The sequence below is a fragment of the Hibiscus syriacus genome, unplaced genomic scaffold (genome assembly GCF_006381635.1).
Source record: "Hibiscus syriacus cultivar Baekdansim isolate YM2019G1 unplaced genomic scaffold, ASM638163v2 tig00111718_pilon, whole genome shotgun sequence".
Taxonomy (NCBI): domain Eukaryota; kingdom Viridiplantae; phylum Streptophyta; class Magnoliopsida; order Malvales; family Malvaceae; genus Hibiscus; species Hibiscus syriacus.
The window spans coordinates 328,775-349,136 of record NW_024063161.1 but is presented as its reverse complement, the minus strand read 5'-3'; the positions used below and the strand labels follow the sequence as shown (position 1 = coordinate 349,136).

General features: G+C 35.5%; 1 pseudogene; it reads right to left on the bottom strand.

Annotated features, from left to right (window-relative positions):
• Positions 1-11,027: 11,027 nt before the first annotated feature.
• On the bottom strand, positions 11,028-20,219 carry LOC120168282 (annotated as a pseudogene).
• Positions 20,220-20,362: the final 143 nt, after the last annotated feature.

Here is a 20,362-nt window from a genome sequence, read left to right as displayed (position 1 = left end):
TTCTAAAATCATGGTAATCTAAGAAGACGACAATCATCGAGGCTAAGAACCTAAAGTCTTTAACTCTTGAAGAGCTAATCGATTCTCTCCTCACTCATGAAATGATGCTTGAAGATAAGGTGGACCTCGATAAGATTGAAGAGACACCAAAGGAGAAGGAGAAGAAGAAAAACATTGGAGTTGCTCTCAAATCCACAAAAGATGAGAGCGATTCGGATGAAGATGACGATGACGAGAAAATGGAATTGTTTTCCAAACGGTTCAGAAAAATGATGAGACCTTACCGAGGAAGAAAATTCAAATGAAATGAAGGCCTAAAAATGAACCAAAAGAGAAGGACCCGATCGTTTGCTATGAATGTAAAAAGTCGGGGCATGTTAAATATTATTGCCCATAATTGAAGAGACAGGGTCAATCAAAGAATAAGCACAAGGCTCATGTAGTTACATGGAGCGATGAAGAAGGTTCCGATGAAGAGGAACAAGAAGTAGCAAACTTGTGCTTAATGGTATTTGGGGAAGATTCTAAGGTAACCTCTAACTCATCTGAATTTGATGATTTATCTTATGATGAACTATTAGAGGAATATAATGGGTTGGCTTCGGATTATGAAAAATTGTTTTTAAAATATAAAAATGATGTTTCAAAATTGAAAAATGAAAATAAACTCATATCCAAAACCAACAACGATCTTGAAAGTAAAATCAAAGATTTGCAAATCAAACTAGAAGAGTTTGAAAAGAAAATTTTGGATTTGCAAAATTTACTTTCAAAGGTCAATGATGATCATCAAAAGAAAATTGATGATCTTAAAACTTCTTTTGATAAAGTTGGAACAAAACGTTTTGAAAAATGATAAAATTCAAAATCCAACTTTGTTAGAAAAAGTTTTAAAAACTACAATCATATAGGTCCCCGAAGAATCTCTAATAGAAAAATCGTTAGAAGTATATGGGTTCCTAAAGGACTGATTACTACTAAAGATAAATATATCCTACACAAATGGATACCTAAGGGGACTAGGATTTTGGAAACTAATGAATATGAACCCAAAAGAATTTGGGTACCAAAAATTAGAAATTAATCTATGTTTGTAGGAAAATGAGCATTGCTACAAGGGACGGGAAACAAATTCAAATTCATGGTACCTTGATAGTGGATGCTCGAGACACATGACCGGAGACAAAAGCCGGTTCATAAAGCTTAACGCCAAAAATGGAGGAGAAGTGACTTTTGGTGTTGATTCAAAGGTTACATCGAAGGTATAGGTACAATAGGTAATATCTCTTCCATACAAATTAGAAATGTTTTATATGTGAATGGATTAAAGCATAATCTTTTGAGCATTAGTCAATTTTGTGATAAGGGATTCAATGTCATGTTTGAAACTAATGGTTGTAAAGTCATTGACATTGCATCTAATCGGATTATGATTGTTGGTCATAGAATAGGAAACATTTACATGGTGCATTTAGACTCTATATATATGACTAATTTATGCCTAGTTGCTAAGGATGGGCATGATAGTTGGTTATGGCATATGAGACTAGGTCATGCTAGTATGAGTGTTTTGCAACGGTTAATTCAAGGAGATTTAGTTCGAGGACTGCCTAAACTAAAATTTGATAATGATAAAATATGTGATGCTTGTGCTAAAGGAAAACAAAAGCGAGTTTCTTTTAAATCCATTAATGATGTATCAACTAGTAGAGTATTGCAATTGATTCGTTTAGATCTTTTTGGGCCATCTAGAACTACTAGCTTGGGTGGAAAACAATATGCATTTGTCTTGGTAGATGACTATTCTAGATATAATTGGGTTCTATTCTTAAGTACTAGATGAAGCATTAGAAAAATTCATCACGTTTTCAAAATTAATCCAAAACGAAAAAGGTTACTCTATAACTAGTGTTAGGAGTGATCATGGAACTGAATTTGAAAATCTTGGATTTACTGAATTTTGTAATTCTAATGGTATTAGTCATAATTTTTCAGCACCTAGAACCCCTCAACAAAATGGAGTTGTTGAAAGAAAAAATCAAACTTTAGAAGAAATGACTAGAATTATGCTTTGTGAAAACAATTTGCCAAAATATTTTTGGGCGGAAGCCACAAATACCTCTTGTTATGTTATAAATCGAGTAATGATTAGGCCTATTTTAAAGAAAACTCCATATGAACTTTTCAAAAATAAAAAGCCTAACATTAGTTATTTTCATCCTTTTGGATGTAAGTGTTTTGTTTTAAACAACGGTAAAGACAATCTTGACAAATTTGATGCTAAAAGTGATGAAGGAATTTTTCTGGGTTATTCCTTAAATTCTAAAGCTTATCAAGTATTTAATAAAAGAACTTTAGTTGTAGAAGAGTTTATACATGTTGTTTTCGATGATAACCTCCTTCCGAGGAAGAATTCTTGTGTGAATGATGATGTAGGTGTTATAAATACAAATGACGTTAGACATGACGTTGGAGAACCATCATCAAAGGAAGAAACGAAAAATGAGGAAACTCATGATCCACTCGAGAATCCAACCATTGAAGAAAGGGAAGTCTCTTACCCAAGGGAATACAACTATGTCAAGGATGGTGAGATTATAGGTGATCCATCCAAAGGGGTAACAACTCGATCTTCTCTTAGAAATATTTGTAATTATGTTGCATTTATCTCATGCATAGAGCCTAAGAATATTAAAGAAGCATTAAATGATGAACATTGGATTATGGCTATGCAAGAAGAGTTAAATCAATTTGAGAGAAGTAAAGTATGGACATTAGTTGAAAGGCCTAGTAATAAATCTACTGTAGGTATTAGATGGGTATTTAGGAATAAGCTTGATGAAAGTGGTAATATAATGAGAAACAAGGCTAGCCTTGTTGCTCAAGGATATACTCAAGAAGAAGGCATAGACTATGATGAAACATACGCTCCCATAACTAGGATGGAAGCAATTAGAATGCTATTAGCATTTGCATGTTTTCATGAATTTAAATTATATCAAATGGATGTTAAAAGTGCATTTTAAATGGTTTTATAAAAGAAGAAGTGTATGTGGAACAACCTCCAGGTTTTGAAGATTCAAAATTTCCAAATCATGTTCTTAAATTGACAAAAACGCTTTATGGTTTAAAATAAGCTCCTAGAGCTTGGTATGAAAGATTGTCAAACTTTTTAATTGAAAAAGTTTTTTCAAAAGGGAATGTTGACACTACATTTTTTTAAAGCATAAATATAAAGATTTATTAGTAGTTCAAATTTATGTTGATGATATAATATTTGGTTCTACTAATGATGTTCTTTGCCAAGAATTTTCCAAGCTAATGCAAAGTGAATTTGAGATGAGCATGATGGGGGAGCTCTCATTTTTCTTGGAACTCCAAATCAAGCAAAGAAAAGATTGCATCTTCATCAATCAATCTAAGTACGTCAAAGATATGCTCAAGAAGTTTGGACTGGAAAATGGGAAACCTTATGATACTCTAATGAGCTCATCAACAAAGCTTGACTTAGATGAAGGAGGTAAATGTGTGGATGTTAAATTATATAGGTCAATGATTGGATCTTTACTTTATCTAACTGCAAGTAGACTAGGCATTATGTTTAGTGTTTGTTTATGTGTTAGATTTCAATCATGCCCTAAGGAATCACATTTACTAGCTGTTAAGAGGATCTTTAGATACCTTAAGGACACTCCTAGTTTAGAACTTTGGTATCCTAGAGACTCTAGCTTTAGATTGCATGCCTTTTATGATGCGGATTATGGAGGATGCAAATTAGATAGGAAAAGCACCTCTGGTACTTGCCAATTCCTTGAAAATATGCTGATTTCTTGGTTTTCAAAGAAACAAAATTGTGTTGCATTATCTACCACTGAAGCCGAATACATTTCAGCTGGTAGTTGTTGTGCACAAGTTTTATGGATGAAACAATAACTTTTTGATTATGGAATTGAAATAGGTATCATTCCTATTAAGTGTGACAATAATAGTGTTATTTGTCTCACTACAAATCCCATCCAACACTCTAGAACTAAGCACATTGAAAGAAGACATCACTTCATTAGAGACCATGTCGCTAAGGAAGATGCAGTTCTAGAATTTGTTGATACTTTTCACCAATTAACGGATATCTTTACAAAACCTTTAGACAAGGAAAGATGTTGGACACTTAGGAGAGAATTATGTTTAACTGACCTATCTTCACTTAGTGTTTAAAATAATTTTAGCACTTTTAAGAATAAATGAAAAATGCTTATAATAAATTTTGATTGCATTCTTTGCTATTAGTTAGGGGGAGTTTATGATTCTTTGTGAAAAATTGATTATATGTTCAAATAAATTTTAATGATAAATTTGATTGATTGAACATAGTTAATTTTTAGTAATATGAGTTGCCAATGCCACTAGAGAAAATTAATTTAGCATTTTGAGTGTTTAAAATCAAATTTTAACAATTTTAGTGCAGAGGGAATCGATACCCCCTTGAAGGGGAACCGATTCCCCCTTTGAATGGGAACCGATTCCCTCCTTGAGGGAATCGATACCCCTACGGGTTCTGGATATATCACGACCAAAAAACCCATTCTCTCAAAACCTTTCTTCTTTCTTAAACGTCGTTCATCCTCTCTTTCTCTCTAAATCTCCATTTTTGCCAAAATCATCAAATACAAGTCGGAATTAGATCGTTCTTCAACTTCTAATCCTTGCAAACAACATCACATTCTCATAAAATCCAAATTTTTAAGGTAATATTTCAAAATCCTCTATTTCATTGATTTTTGAACTTAGGATTAGTTTTGATTAGTTCTAAGATGAACATTACATCGGGCATTGGTTATATGATGATTTTACAACCAATTTCGTCAAAACACTCAATTTTTCAAAACTATCTTTAAATTTCGAAATAAAAAAAATCGAAAATTGTTGTTTTAATTGACGCTTTTGATTCAATTATGTTTTCATAAAAACTATATGTATTATAATTTTCAAACATTATTTTTCAAATAGTTTTTCAAAACATTGCCCTTTAGGATTCGATTTAGAGAATCTTGAAATATTGAGGACTCATTTGAGTTTTGGATTTGATTATATTGCATACATGTGTTTAAATTTACAGGTTACATATTCTATTCTGATTCTTAAAACATGTCAAATCCTAAACGACCTAGGACATTGTCTAGTAGCTCAAGTCAAAATCGACCTCTTATTCCTCCACCCAATCCAAATAACCCAAATATGACCATTATGAATTCTTGTTTCAACGTACCTGGTTGTGGACAAGATATATACCATATGTACCATACTTGTTTTGAGTCATACAAAATCTGGGAAGAGCGTATCCCTTCGATCCAAGCTATAGAAGATATGGACTTCCAATATCTTCCTACTCTTAAATCCTAAAAGTTTGATAAACTCTTTTAAACTCAAACCTTTGGTTTATCATCAATTAGTCTGCATTTTTTCTATTCCAATGTGGTATGTGTCCAAAACGAGCGTCGATCTGAAACTATAGGAATTCGATCCTATCTTTTAGGATAATTCATTTTTATTGACTCTGGCACAATCGCTATCCATTTTGGATTAGATAACTCATGTTTAATGAAAAAGAGACTGTGGATTCACCCTATAAGTCTAAGGATAATGAGAGTACCCTAAGAACTCATAGATTCCTTCATTATTTGATCTCTTGGTGGTTTAGACCATCCGGAGGTAGGTACTTCTCCCTTAGGAACATAGATATATGGTGGATATATTGTATCCAACATAAAAAGAAGATTAATCTGCCACAAATCATCTTTAGTGAGTTTCCATAAACATTGTTCCTTCCAAGAATATAGAAACCTTGGTTTATGATTGTCTCCTTAGTAATTTGTTTATCAAACTCGGTCTTTGGGTCAATGGGTTTATCATCACGAACTCAGAACTTTTAATTGTGAAACATTTTGATGTTCATAGATTGTTTTTACTTTGGTTGTTTATGAATGTTTGAACCTATACTTGATTTGAATTTTATGTTTCAGTTTAATGTTTATCAATTTTTGAATCATTATATATATATATGACCAATTTCCATTGCATATTTATTTATGAATATTGATTATGGAACTAATGGCTAATATTTCTCTTGATTATGATCTTAGCAGCTTAAGCTATATATATTTATCATCAATTGGCTAAATGATTTCAAAACCTTGTTTAAAATCTTTTAAAAGTCTTTTTGATTTAACAAAAAGGGGAGAAATGTTAAAAGTGTTTTAAAGGGGAGAAGTGTTAGAGTAAGGGGGAGTAATTTCAAAACTTGATTTCAAAATCTTAAAATTACTAAATGTTTTGTTATATCAAAAAGGGGGAGATTGTTGAAAACATTTTGATATTTCGATATAACAAATTAAGATAAATGAATTTTAAGATTTTCCAAAAGATTTTCTAAGTATATTCGATATAATTATTCGATATAATTATTCGAATATCAAAATATTACTCCAAATCTTTCAAATGTTATTTTTAATCCTTACTCAAGTGTAAAATTAAGTTTTAAACTTAAAATAATTTCAAAACAATTTTACAAAATATTTCGAACCATTTCAAAGCCAAAAATTCCAGATTGCTCAGAGGGAATCGATTCCCCCCAAGGGGGTACCGATTCCCCCCTGAATGGTTTGGCTCCGAGAAAACAGAATGCTCGGAGGGAACCGATTCCCCTAAGGGGTATCGATTCCCCCCATGTTCAACGGTCGAAATATTTGAATTTTACACTTAGGGAATTGATTCCCTATGAGGGGGTACCGATTCCCCCCACGCTCCAAGCAGAAATATTAATTGTTTTCACACTTAAACGGCTCCAATAACTTCATTAATGATCCCCAACGTTCAGAAGTGATTTAAGGAGTATTTAAACAAGCTTAGAAGCCTTTTATCAATAACAATTTTATCAAGAATCAAGAGAGAATCAAAGAGAAAGCATCAAGCCTCAAGTTTGAGCAATTCAATCTATTTTTCATTCAATATTCATCTTTGCTTTCAAGAACACTACTTGTACTCAATTGTATTCATCTTTGAGTGTTCTTTTCTTTGTTCTAGAATTGTGCAAACATCTTTCCTTGTGAGGATTTCCTTGTAAGTTTGCAAATTTGTAATATTCTCTTTGAGAAAGAGTGTTCTCAAGAATTGGGTATATTCTTGAGGGAGTTGTAAAGATTATCTCTTTGGCCTCAAAAGAAAGAACAAATTAGTGAATTTGTTGGAAAATCCTTAGTGTGGATAGCTAAGTTAGTGGACGTAGACTTTGATTGAGAAAGTCAAACCACTCTAAATCGCTGTGCAATTACTTTCAATTTTCTGCAAAAGCTTCCACCAAAATTTTAATTGCGAATTCACCCCCCCTCTTGGCCGATTCCATCGATCGATTAACTCAACAATTAGCATGTGATGATTTTCACACATAGGTAAAAACAAAGCGAAAGGAGTAAGGAGCTGAGCTTGGCATCAATCACCAAGGGATATTTACAGGTAATAGTGTTGACATCCTATTGTGTTCGAAATTTTCTAGCTAGCATGTATATGAGTAAGAAATATTTGGAAATTTATAAATATGGTTAGTAATGAATATAATTAATTGTATTAATAAATATTTTGATATTAAACTATGTTTTAAATATTAATTGGTTGGATTTTAATCAGACAATTGTAGAGTTTTATTTATTATATAAAACAGAGTATTAACTGTTTGTTATTGCCTGAAACATGATTTGAAATAGAAATCAAAATTTTATCTCAATTTTCTCTGATTACTTATTTTATAATAAAGGTTAAGAATTGACAATATTTGAAAGAAACAAAATTTTACCCAGTTTAGGTTACGAAATATTTCGAATAATTAGTGTGGCATCTTTAACTCGTATCAGTATACGCATATGGGTTAAAGGTGTTACTTTTTTTTTGTATTAGAGTTGTAAGTTTAGCCGATTTTAGGACTAAATAGATCTTGTTTTGAGTCAAAATATGTATACATGCCACTAGGATGTCATTGTTACTGATTTGGTGATTTGGTTGAAATTTAAAATGTTTCCCTTCTATCAGTCACAAAATAAGTTAAAAATGTCAATGTTATTAATATAATTAAAATCTACGGTTGCGACGAAAAATGTTATAAGATTTTAAGCTAATGTGACAGTATTCATTCACACGACAAAATAATAAGTTCATTACTATCTCAAGAGTAGGTTATGAACTGAAATGTTATAAATTTCAAAAATATCTGATAACTGTCGTTTTGTTATCAAAATAATTCAGGTTTCTTAATAAATAGAAAGAAAAATGTAGTATAGAGAAGCAGGGTCGATCCACAGGGACTATGGTGTTTCTGATTTAGTAAAACTCTTTTTTGATTTAAAAGAAAATAGAGTTCCAGATGAAGATGAAAAGATATAATAAAATAAATAATTATAATTTTAAAAAGAAAAAATAATAAAATAATAAATATTAATAGTAATAAATATAAAAGGGTTTTTTAATTATTTAAAGAAATAAAAGATAAAGATTAAAAATAAATAAAAGAGATAGGGATAAAGAAAACTTATTGTAAAAGCAGTCTTAGACTTTAACTTTGTCTCAAATTCCTCGGATCATTGAAACTGATCTTTACTTCAAGATTCATGTCAGTTACTACAAGAACAATTCCTCGCTACCGACTCGGATTATGTTGTTTCAATAATAACTGATTTCGATCTCTGTTTCCTCTCAGTAAACAATTTTTCTAATCGTGTTCTCAAGAAGTTGAATGTGCATCAATAAGCCAATCATTCTTCCAACGTTAACCATAACAATATCTAGACCAATGTTGAAAATCGTTTTGGTTTGAAAAATAAGTCCAGAAAACAGAGAGAAAAATCCGAAGCGATTTAAGTACCTTACAATTCTCACGTTTGGAATTGAGCCTTTGCTTTAGCCCTCGGCTTAAAAGAAATTTAGCTAAGCATGCCCAAAGCCATACTTAGCATATTTGAAAACAAAAATTTTAAAGGGAAATAAAGGAAGTATGCGAAAGTTAGAGAGAAAAAATAAGATTTTATTCTCATATGAGAGAGATGTGTTTCTAAGCTTACCCTGAGAGGGTATTTATAGCTTTCAAATTCCTAAAAACAAGCTAAATTCCTAAAATAATATCTTAGATCCTAATTAAAACACTTAAAATTATTTAAACTAAAATACCTAAAACAAAAATAAAATAATATCTTAAATCCTAATTGAAATACTAAAACCTATTTAAACTAAAATACTTAAAACAAATATAAAATATAATGTTTAAAATATTATCCTAAAATTGAGTTTAATCTAAATCTGAATTCCAGAAATGTGCGGACAATCCATTCGTGCTTCTAGAAACGCTGACTGGATCTTCTAGAAGGTGCTGATGTCATCGCCTCGTCGGATATTTCATGCCCGAATTCATGCCCATTAGTCCAACTTTGATTCTGAAAATTTAAAAAAAAACTGCAGAATTTTATCCTTTAAGTGCAATTTCCAGAATCTGACGTCATGCACATAAAATGAATCAAAACGAACAAATAAACTACAAAAACCAATGATTAAGGAGTAATTTAAAAGAAAAATATGAACTAAATTGAGAACTTATCAATATCGATATTCTCGAAAACTAGTATCAATACTTACCGACAAAATAAGTTACCCAGTTAAGTCATTTTAAATTATTTTAACTTCATTGCAACCTAATATATTATGCTTAAATCAACATTTTCGATAATGCTAAACCTATTTTCTTAAGTTTCTTTTAAACTTTTCGGTTGCGCTGTTTTTTAGTCGTATAATACTCTGCCGTTTCTTAGAATTCCTCCTAAGGAATACCAAGGACGATTAGGATCTATAGTACGCGTTAACACCCCTCTTGTCTTCATGCGTCGAAGCAACAATTTCAAAATCATATTTAAAGTATAGTTTTATTTTATTTTAGTACACTATCATTAAAAGCTTTAGTTTTTGTTTCATTTTAGTATCTCGTTTAAAATTTAATGTTAAGATTTTAAAAAAATAAAAATTTAGGTACTAAACACATTAAGTTTTTAACGGCGAGTACTAAAATAAAATGAAACGTTTGGTATGATTTTAAAAAAATTAAAAATTTATATATTAAAATAGACCAAAACTAATAATTTAAATACTAAATGCGAAATTTACCATTAATTTATGATAGTCTTTTATCAACACGTCAGTTCGATAATCATCAAGACATCAACGACCAGATCTTTGAGTCTTTCACTATCCATTTTATATGAAGCTCAAGATTAAGCACGGGATTCTTAACTCCGTGGTTGTCATTAGTTGTTGTCGAACTCCTCACAATTTTACTAGTATATTACGGTCGTTTTAATGTTCAGCGTAAACCCACGCACCCACACACCATTTTCATCGCAAATTAATCCTCCTGTCCAGGCTAAGCCGTTGCTTGATCTATGAACCGAAGGCAATAGCAAAAATGAAACACGAAAGCTGAAGGCAGTCATCAATGAAAAACAATTTCATTTAAAAAAGAAAAAATGTTCTTTTAAAAGTGATTTGGATAGCTTCCCTTCTCTTCTGTCTGTAATATTTTGTGAGATATGAAAGCATCTATATGACTTCTCATCTGTTGGGGAAAAAAGGCCTTTAAATTTCTAAACATATTAAAGGTGTCGAGAACCGTTCACGCTGGAATCTCGAAACAAAGAAGAAACTTTCTGAAGATAAAATTTATCTTCTTCTTTTTATCGACTTTTATTTTGTCTTTGCCTTTTAGTGTTGCTATTTGAATCCGAAATGTTTGGGACTATGCTAAATACATAGTCCTCTGTTACAAATATGACTTTTTTCGTGGAATTAATGAAGATTGGATATAATTTCAAAATAATGGTCCATTCATTGCCTCAAACCCTCTCTAACAATAAAACAAAAATGAAGCCCAACACTTTTGGAGGTAATAAACTGGTTGTCATTTATTGATTCATGGAGTTTTGAATGATAAGGGGTTTTACCTAGAGGTTGAGAACAACGATGGGGCTTGATACTGTGTGGGAATGCTGATCAATACACTTGACATAACCGAAAAGCACCCGAGAAACTTCATTAATCTCTACACTCGGAACAAAACTCTGCTTCTAATACTTCTCAGTGAATGTTAGACTCGAAGGCTTTACTGTTAATATCATTCCGTTTGAAGTTGTTGCAATTGCCTGATAATTGCATTCATTGTCCCTTCCTACTTGGTCACCCCCTGGTGAAGTTCTTGGCCTCGAGAGTGTTGTGAAATTCGGGTTAATTTCCACCAATAACAGATTCACCGTGAAAACTATTATCTAGGTGACTAGTGTGAAAACGATTGTACTAAAAATCACCCCAAGGTAGATTCCCAGGAAAGAGGAGGGGTCACAATGGTCCCTCTTAAAACCCACTTTCCTTAGACAGAACTACGAAGACAAGTAATTTTAATAGGACAATAATTGAAGATGAAGAAGCGTCTGCCATTTCTGCTACAAATTCTATTTAATAGCTGCCAATGCAGAATGTCAATTATCCCAAGGAAATTTTTCTGATGTGGAAGATCAGCCTAAGCCGCAACCACAGAGCATACTAAAATAAACCAAGAGCTCTGATACCAATTGTTGTGAAATTCGGGTTAATTTCCACCAATAACAGATTCACCGTGAAAACTATTATCTAGGTGACTAGTGTGAAAACGATTGTACTAAAAATCACCCCAAGGTAGATTCCCAGGAAAGAGGAGGGGTCACAATGGTCCCTCTTAAAACCCAATTTCCTTAGACAGAACTACCAAGACAAGTAATTTTAATAGGACAATAATTGACAACGACTATACCCGACAATAGCTATTAAATAGACATAAAAGAGAATAGTTGTTGTCAATTATTGTCCTATTAAAATTACTTGTCTTGGTAGTTCTGTCTAAGGAAAGTGGGTTTTAAGAGGGACCATTGTGACCCCTCCTCTTTCCTGGGAATCTACCTTGGGGTGATTTTTAGTACAATCGTTTTCACACTAGTCACCTAGATAATAGTTTTCACGGTGAATCTGTTATTGGTGGAAATTAACCCGAATTTCACAACAATTGGTATCAGCGCTCTTGGTTTATTTTAGTATGCTCTGTGGTTGCGGCTTAGGCTGATCTTCCACATCAGAAAAATTTCCTTGGGATAATTGACATTCTGCATTGGCAGCTATTAAATAGAATTTGTAGCAGAAATGGAAGACGCTTCTTCATCTTCAATTTTGGCAAGAAATGCTGTGACAAATGTTAGATTTGCAGTGGAGATTTTTGATGGCACCGGTCATTTCGGCATGTGGCAAAGCGAGGTTCTAGATGCCCTATTTCAGCAGGGTCTAGACATTGCTATTGAATGAGAGAAACCAGATGATGTTGAGGAGAAAGAATGGAAGAGGATCAATAGAATAACATGTGGTACTATTCGATCGTTTCTTTCTAGAGAGCAGAAGTATGCATTTTCTAAGGAAACTTCTGCAAGTAAATTGTGGAAGGCACTGGAGGAGAAATTTTTGAAGAAAAGCGGTCAGAACAAACTCTACATGAAAAAGAGATTGTTCCGCTTCAACTATGTACCAGGTATCACTATGAATGATCACATTACTAGCTTTAATCAGCTGGTGACTGATCTGATGAATATGGACGTGACTTTTGAAGATGAAGATCTGGCTCTGATGTTGATGGGATCACTTCCTGATGAGTTTGAGTATCTTGAAACTACTCTACTTCATGGGAAGGTTGATGTGTCTCTCAGTGAAGTAACTGCTGCCTTGTATAGTTATGAATTGAGAAAGAAAGACAAACAAGAAAACACAAGTGTCGAAGCAGAAGCTTTTGTTGTTAGAGGCCGTTCCAAGAGTCAGAATAAAGGAAGCAGAGGGAGATCAAAGTCAAAGTCCAGATTGAGCAAATATGAATGTGCCTTTTGTCGAGAAAAAGGGCACTGGAAGAAAGAATGTCCCAGGCTAAAGAATAAAGGTAAACCTGAAAGGGGAAAGGCTGTCTCAGAATCAAATGTGGTCGAGTATGATGATGGAGATTCAGATTTCGCATTCGCTGCTACGCCATCAACCAGCTGTTCCAGTTCATGGCTGTTAGATTCAGCTTGTAGCCACCATATGACCCCCAATAGAGAATGGTTCTTTGATTTTAAAGAACTAAAAGGTGGAATTGTCTACACAGCAAATAATTCCCCTCTTGACACACTTGGGATTGGTTCAATTCGCTTGATGAATCAGGATGGATCAATCAGAACCTTAACAGGTGTCCATTATGTACCAGATTTAGTGAGAAATCTCATCTCTGTGGGAACCTTAGAGTCAAAAGGTTTAGAAGTGAGGGCAAAAGATGGGATTATGAGGATTATCTCTGGTGCACTGGTGATAATGAAGGGAATCCGAAAAAGAAACAATGTGTATTACTTTCTGGGTAGTACAATTGTTGGGACAGTAGCAGTGGCAGCTTCTACTGATGAACAGGAGTCAGAAGCAACCAGGTTATGGCATATGCGCTTGGGGCATGTTGGTGAAAAATCCTTGAAATTACTGATAGATCAAGGATTATTGAAGGGTGCTCGGTCTTGCAAATTAGCTTTTTGTGAGCATTGCATCAAAGGGAAGAAGACGAGGGTGAAATTTGGAACAGCAATCCATGATACTAAAGGTATTTTGGATTATGTTCATTCAGATGTATGGGGGCCTTCCAAGACAACTTCATTGGGAGGAACACACTATTATGTCACCTTTGTTGATGATTTTTCCCGGAGAGTTTGGGTGTATCCAATGAAGACAAAGGATGAGGTGCTAGGATTTTTCCTTAAATGGAAAAAGATGATGGAGACTCAAACAGGCAGAAAAATCAAACGTCTCCGTACAGACAATGGTGGAGAGTACAAAAATGATCCATTTCTGAAAGTCTGTGAAGAGGAAGGTATTGTTAGGCACTTCACTGTCAGAGGTACACCACAACAGAATGGAGTGGCAGAGCGTATGAACCGGACATTAGTGGAGAAGGTTCGGTGTATGTTGTCTAATGCTGGGTTAGGCAAAGAATTTTGGGCTGAGGCTTTGGTCTATGCTTGTCACCTTGTCAACCGCTTACCATCGACTGCTATTGGTGGTAAAACACCATTAGAGAAATGGTTTGGAGTACCTGCTACAGATTATGATTCCTTACATGTGTTTGGTTCCACTGCATACTACCATGTTAAGGAGTCAAAGCTGGATCCAAGAGCAAAGAAGGCGATTTTTATGGGGATCACCTCTGGTGTGAAAGGCTATCGTCTTTGGTGTCCAGAAACAAAGAAAATAATCTTCAGCAGGGATGTTACCTTTGATGAATCTACCATGTTGAGAAAGGTGACTTCAGAAAAATTGGAGCAGACAGATGGAACTCCCAAAAAGGTGGAGTTTGAAGGAAGCAAATTTGTCCCAACCAGTAAAGAAAATGATGTTGACTCTCCTATGGTAGAAGAAGAGTCAGATGAAGAAGAGGTTCAGACCCAAGAACCTCCACAGCAACATGAATCAATTGCACTCAGAAAGGGAAAGAGGACCATTAGACAACCTGCTCGTTATGCTGATATGGTCTCTTTTGCATCACCAATTGCAATTGATGACGTTCCTGCCACTTTTAATGAAGCAGTTCAAAGTTCAGAACATAAAAAGTGGAGGATTGCCATGAATGAAGAAATGCAATCCCTTCAAAAGAATCAGACGTGGAAACTAGCTAGTCTTCCGAAGGGAAAGAAGGCAATTGGGTGCAAGTGGGTATATGCAAAGAAAGATGGATTTCCTGACAAGAATAATATCCGCTACAAAGCAAGATTGGTGGCTAAAGGCTACGCTCAAACGGAGGGATTTGATTATAATGAAGTATTTTCTCCAGTTGTAAAACATTCCTCCATCAGAATTTTGTTGCCTTTGGTAGCGCAGTTGGATTTGGAACTAGTTCAGATGGATGTAAAAACTGAATTTTTACATGGAGACTTGGATGAGGAAATCTACATGACTCAGCCAGATGGATTCAAAGTTGCTGAAAAAGAAGAGATGGTGTGCAAATTAGAAAAATCGCTGTACGGATTGAAGCAATCTCCAAGGCAGTGGTACAAGCGATTTGACAAGTTTATGATAGGGCAGAAGTACACAAGAAGCAAATATGATCATTGTGTGTATTTACGTGAGCTAGAAGACGGATCCTATATATATCTTCTTCTTTATGTTGATGATATGCTGATAGCTTCCAGGAGTCAGACAGAAATTGCGAAACTAAAGACTCAATTGAACAGGGAGTTTGAGATGAAGGATCTTGGTGAAGCGAAGAAGATTCTAGGCATGGAGATATCAAGGGATAAGAAATTAGGGAGGCTTTGTTTGTCTCAGAAAGAATATCTGAGGAAGGTACTAAAACGTTTTGGCATAAATGAGATGTCAAAACCAGTTAGTACACCTCTTGCTCCTCATTTCAAGCTCGGTGCATCCATGTCACCTAAGGATGATGTAGAACGGGAATACATGTCAAAGGTTCCGTATGCAAGTGCTGTTGGTAGCTTGATGTATGCAATGGTGTGTACGATACCCGATTTCACAGGCAATTGGGGTTGTGAGCAGGTATATGCATGATCCTGGAAAGGAGCATTGGCAAGCTGTGAAATGGATTCTGCGGTATATTCTGAACACCGTAGATGTTGGTTTGGTCTTTCAGCAGGACAAACAAGATGGTCAGTGTGTAGTTGGGTATTGTGATTCAGACTATGCAGGTGATTTGGACAAGCGTCGATCAACTACTGGTTATGTGTTTACATTTGCAAAGGCACCAATCAGTTGGAAGTCCACCTTACAGTCAACAGTGGCTTTGTCTACTACAGAGGCAGAGTATATGGCAGTTACAGAGGCTGTGAAGGAGGCAATTTGGCTTCAAGGGTTGCTTGGTGAATTGGGAATGGAACAAAAGCACATCAAAGTGCACTGTGACAGTCAGAGTGCTATTCATTTAGCAAAGAACCAGGTTTACCATGCAAGGACGAAGCACATCGATGTTCGATATCACTTTGTACGAGAGATTCTAGAAGAAGGTGGAGTTATAATCCAGAAGATTCGGACCACTGAGAATCCTGCTGATATGTTGACAAAAGTGGTAACTGCGGTCAAGTTTAAACATTGTTTAGATTTGGTCAATATTGTTACAAATTAAAAGATTGTTTTTTTTAGAGATGTGTGTGGAATTTGCCAAGGTGGAGATTTGTTGGTTTTTGGAAAAAGTCCCACATGGTTGTGTATAAGGAGGAGGGGAAATTTTTTTGTTATAAATAAAGCCCTCCTCCTCCTTAGTTAATCATCCCACAATATAAGCCTTCTTCTATTTTAAAGGCTATTTGTATTCTTTCTCTCTTTGTAATATTTCCTCTATTAGTGAAATATTACAAAGAGAGAAAGAATACAAATAGCCTTTAAAATAGAAGAAGGCTTATATTTGTGGGATGATTAACTAAGGAGGAGGAGGGCTTTATTTATAACAAAAAAATTTCCCCTCCTCCTTATACACAACCAATGTGGGACTTTTGCTAAAAACCAACAGAGAGAGCTTTCATCTTTGCTAAATATTGTTATAAAGGATGCCTAGTTTAGTTCATTTCTCTCTTCGCTGCAACCCCATTGGCTTCGTCTAACCAAATCAATCATCTGTGCGTCATAATCATTGTAGCCAAGGCTGCAAAGGAAGCCAACGTAATCCGGGATTTCAATATCATTGTGTCTGGAAGTGTCCCCACGGATATCATGAAGTTTGTTTGTCGAAGCAGTTCTATTGTTGTTGATATTATATGTAGTGGTCATCAACTCATAATACCTGATCAGATGGCTGCCAGGCTCCACTTAATGTTAAGAGCTTTCAACAAAGCTACCACACCTGCATGTGATGCTGCCATTGATGTGCCTGAGCACTATGCATAGTCTGTCACAATTTCGTAGTTGCCTGTTTTAGTGAAAGCCCTGTTTAGGGAGTGCGTTGTGAGTAGCTTGCCAAATGACTTCTGATATGTAGCAAAATGAGCTGGAGATTTCTCAATTTCAGATTGCTTAGTGGAAGTGAGCTATGCCTGAATGCATGAGTGATATGGTTGTAAGAGTTCATCGTTAACTTGCTTGGACGATGATCGAAGAATAGAGGATAGGTCAGTTCCATAACACGTGGGATGAGAAAGAAGCAGGTTTATGTGAATGGTCCTGGACTTGTATTCTTCAAGTTCTAACATTGCATCGTTGATTTCAAGCGGCAACAACAAAAGTTGCAACATGATAACAGATATTAACTGCATAAATTCATCATTCTAGTCAATGCTTCACAGAAGGAAGAGTGTGAATCAGGAAGATCTTTATGGATGATTTAATTTTCCAGTAGTCTTCAGGGTCTATGGTCTTCTTTTCGGGGGTCATGTAGCAAAAATAACATATAGGCTATAGCCGGTCCAACAACATTGTTGTTAGAAATAGGTTTGAAGAAACACATTCCTGTTGCTTAAGATTTCCAAAACGATTCTACTGCCAATAAGTTTTGCTGTGATGAATAAGAGATTTCGAAATTCCAATTCAAATTTGCTTGCTCATATAAAATTAAGAAACCGAAAACAATCTCTTTTCTACAGGGAACATTAAGATAATCAATCACATGATTTATTGATGAATAATTATGTTAAGAATGTGATTAGTAGTTTAGGACCACCACAGGGCTCGCAACTATGTGGTCATTTTGGTCGATCCACTTTAGATAACCGTAGGTCACCGGAGGAGCTTTACTCTACGTCTGAATACTCACGACAAAGTTTTGCTTTGGTATTTTTTTTTTTGTAAAGGCTAGGGTGTTTGGCTCCATTGTGAATGTCATTCCATAGGTTGTTTCCACAACAGCGTGGTAAACTGATTGGTCATCTCTCACATTGGTCAAAACTCTGGTAAAGTTCTTAACACTCGGAGAGCTTGTGTTAAACATGGCAACAAATGATCGGTAGTTTATGTCGGTATGCTCCTGGCTGCAATTCCATAGGCTTTGTCTAAGAGTAGCTTTCATCTCTGCGTCACTGTAGCCTAGGCCACATAAGAAATCAACATAACCTTGCCAATCTATGTCGTAGATGAGACCGGGATTCATGGCTTTGTTTGGATTGATATGACCTGCCCCATAATCTAGAGGTGTTCCGGAAAGGTTAGTGGATTGGTCTGTCAAAATAGTTCCATTGTCGTCAATGGTATACGCTGTGGTCATCAAGGCTGATCGAATAGCTGCTGGACTCCATTCAGGGTGAACAGCTTTAAGTAAAGTTGTCACTCCAGCAACATGGGGTGCTGCCATTGATGTGCCTGGATATAATGCGTAATCTGAAGCCAATTGATAATTATCAAGATATTGCACTGTAATTATTGGTGGGATTGCGGCCAACATATCGACCCCTGGAGCAATAATATCTGGCTTTAGAATGTTTGGGCTAATAGGTTTGGTCATCTTGAAGAGAAGTAGGCCACTTGTGGTGCTGGCTTTGCGCTGAATCTTGTGAGCACGAATCTCATGATTTTTACTCTTGCGTTATCAGCTGCCTCCGTAGCATATTTTTTTATCAAAGCACCAGAAGAAGATGGTAAAATGAGGCTTGGGGTGCTGAGTCCATCAGTTCCCTCCGGGGTCGAATCCGAGATAAGTATTCCTGCAGCTGCACCATTCCTTGAAAGCTCTTCCGCTTGCTCAAAAACGCTAATAACGCTGTTGTTATCACATATGACCACCTTTCCAAAGACTTCATTTTCACTCAATGCTCCAGTGCTGCATATTGCTTTGTCAGAATCTCCTTTTCCATAGTACAAAGGTGTATGTATAACAAAAACACGGTTTGGGAACTGTGATTTTCTATGTTTGATTATTTCCTAAGGTCACCGTTGCAGTGAAACTCTGATCAAGCGTTCCTGCACCAACTGTAGTAATCCACGGTGCTGCATAGTGTGTAGTATTAGGTGCTCCATCATTCCCAGCGGAGCAGACAACAGCAATCCCTTCTCTATCTCTGAAAGGGAAGCAATGGCTATGACATCTTCGAAATAATCTATCTGATAAAAACCCAGAGATAGTGACATGATGTCAACACCATCTGCGATTGCTTGATCCGTAGCAGCAAGAGCGTTACTTTCTACTATCAATCCTCCGGTGATACTTTGTACGTAGCAACATGTGCACCTGGTGCCAACCCCCGGGCTACACCCTGAGCATATCCGAATTGACTTGCACCTGGTACATGGTTACCTGCGGCGGTTGATGATGTGTGTGTTCCGTGTCCCAAATAGTCTCTTGGCGTATCATCTGGCGAGTCTGACTCACCCGCAGCCTGACTTTCTTTGATAAATACTTGGGCGCCAATGAGTTTTCTATTGCAAGGAAAAGGGTCGATTTGTACTATTCTGACACTTGCCCTTCAATCTAGTAGGAACTGCTGGCATTCCTTTTTCATTGAAACTTTCGCTCTCAGGCCAAACTCCTGAATCAATCATTCCTATAATCACACCTTCACCATACGATGACGCATTCCACAATCCAGATGAATGCCCTAACCCCATGAACTGAGGGGAGTGTGTGGTGAACAGTTTGCCAGATTTCTCCTCGTGCATGGCGATATGAGCCGGAGATTTCTTGATTTCCGATTCTTGAGATGGTGTCAGCCTTGCACTGAACCCATGCATCACATGGTTGCAAGAGTAAAGTAGCTTGTCTTTGTCATGAACGGGTTTTGACAGCGATCGTAGGATGGTCCGGTGCCAAGTTTCATGGGTCAGAAAAGATGAAGGTTTTATTGTACGGTCCATATGGACTATGTACGTCTTGTGTTCTTCAGGTTCCGACAGCGCATTGTTGACTCCAAGCACCAGAAACAGTAAAAAAAATAGAATGAAATGATGGTAATTGCAGAAACTCATCTTTCTAGTAATGTCGGATCTAAAAATTAAAAGATATAGGTTCAAAATTTTAATATCCTATTTTAAAAAAAATTGGATATACAAATTTTCTTATTTTTTCTATTCCCATTAGCAAATTAAATTAAATTTAACATTTTTCTCAAAATAATAAGTGTTTAATGGCTCCCCAAAGAAGCCATGTACATCCGTCCCTGCTTTCTAGTCTCGCATATCATTGGCTAATAACTAGGCTAGGAAGATCTACGTTTAATGATTGTCCCTTCATTCCCTCCCAGTTCCCACTCGGTTATATATACGTCAGAAATGAAACAAAAGACGACATGAACTGCATAACGTTAATTCCAACTTGATTTTGGCT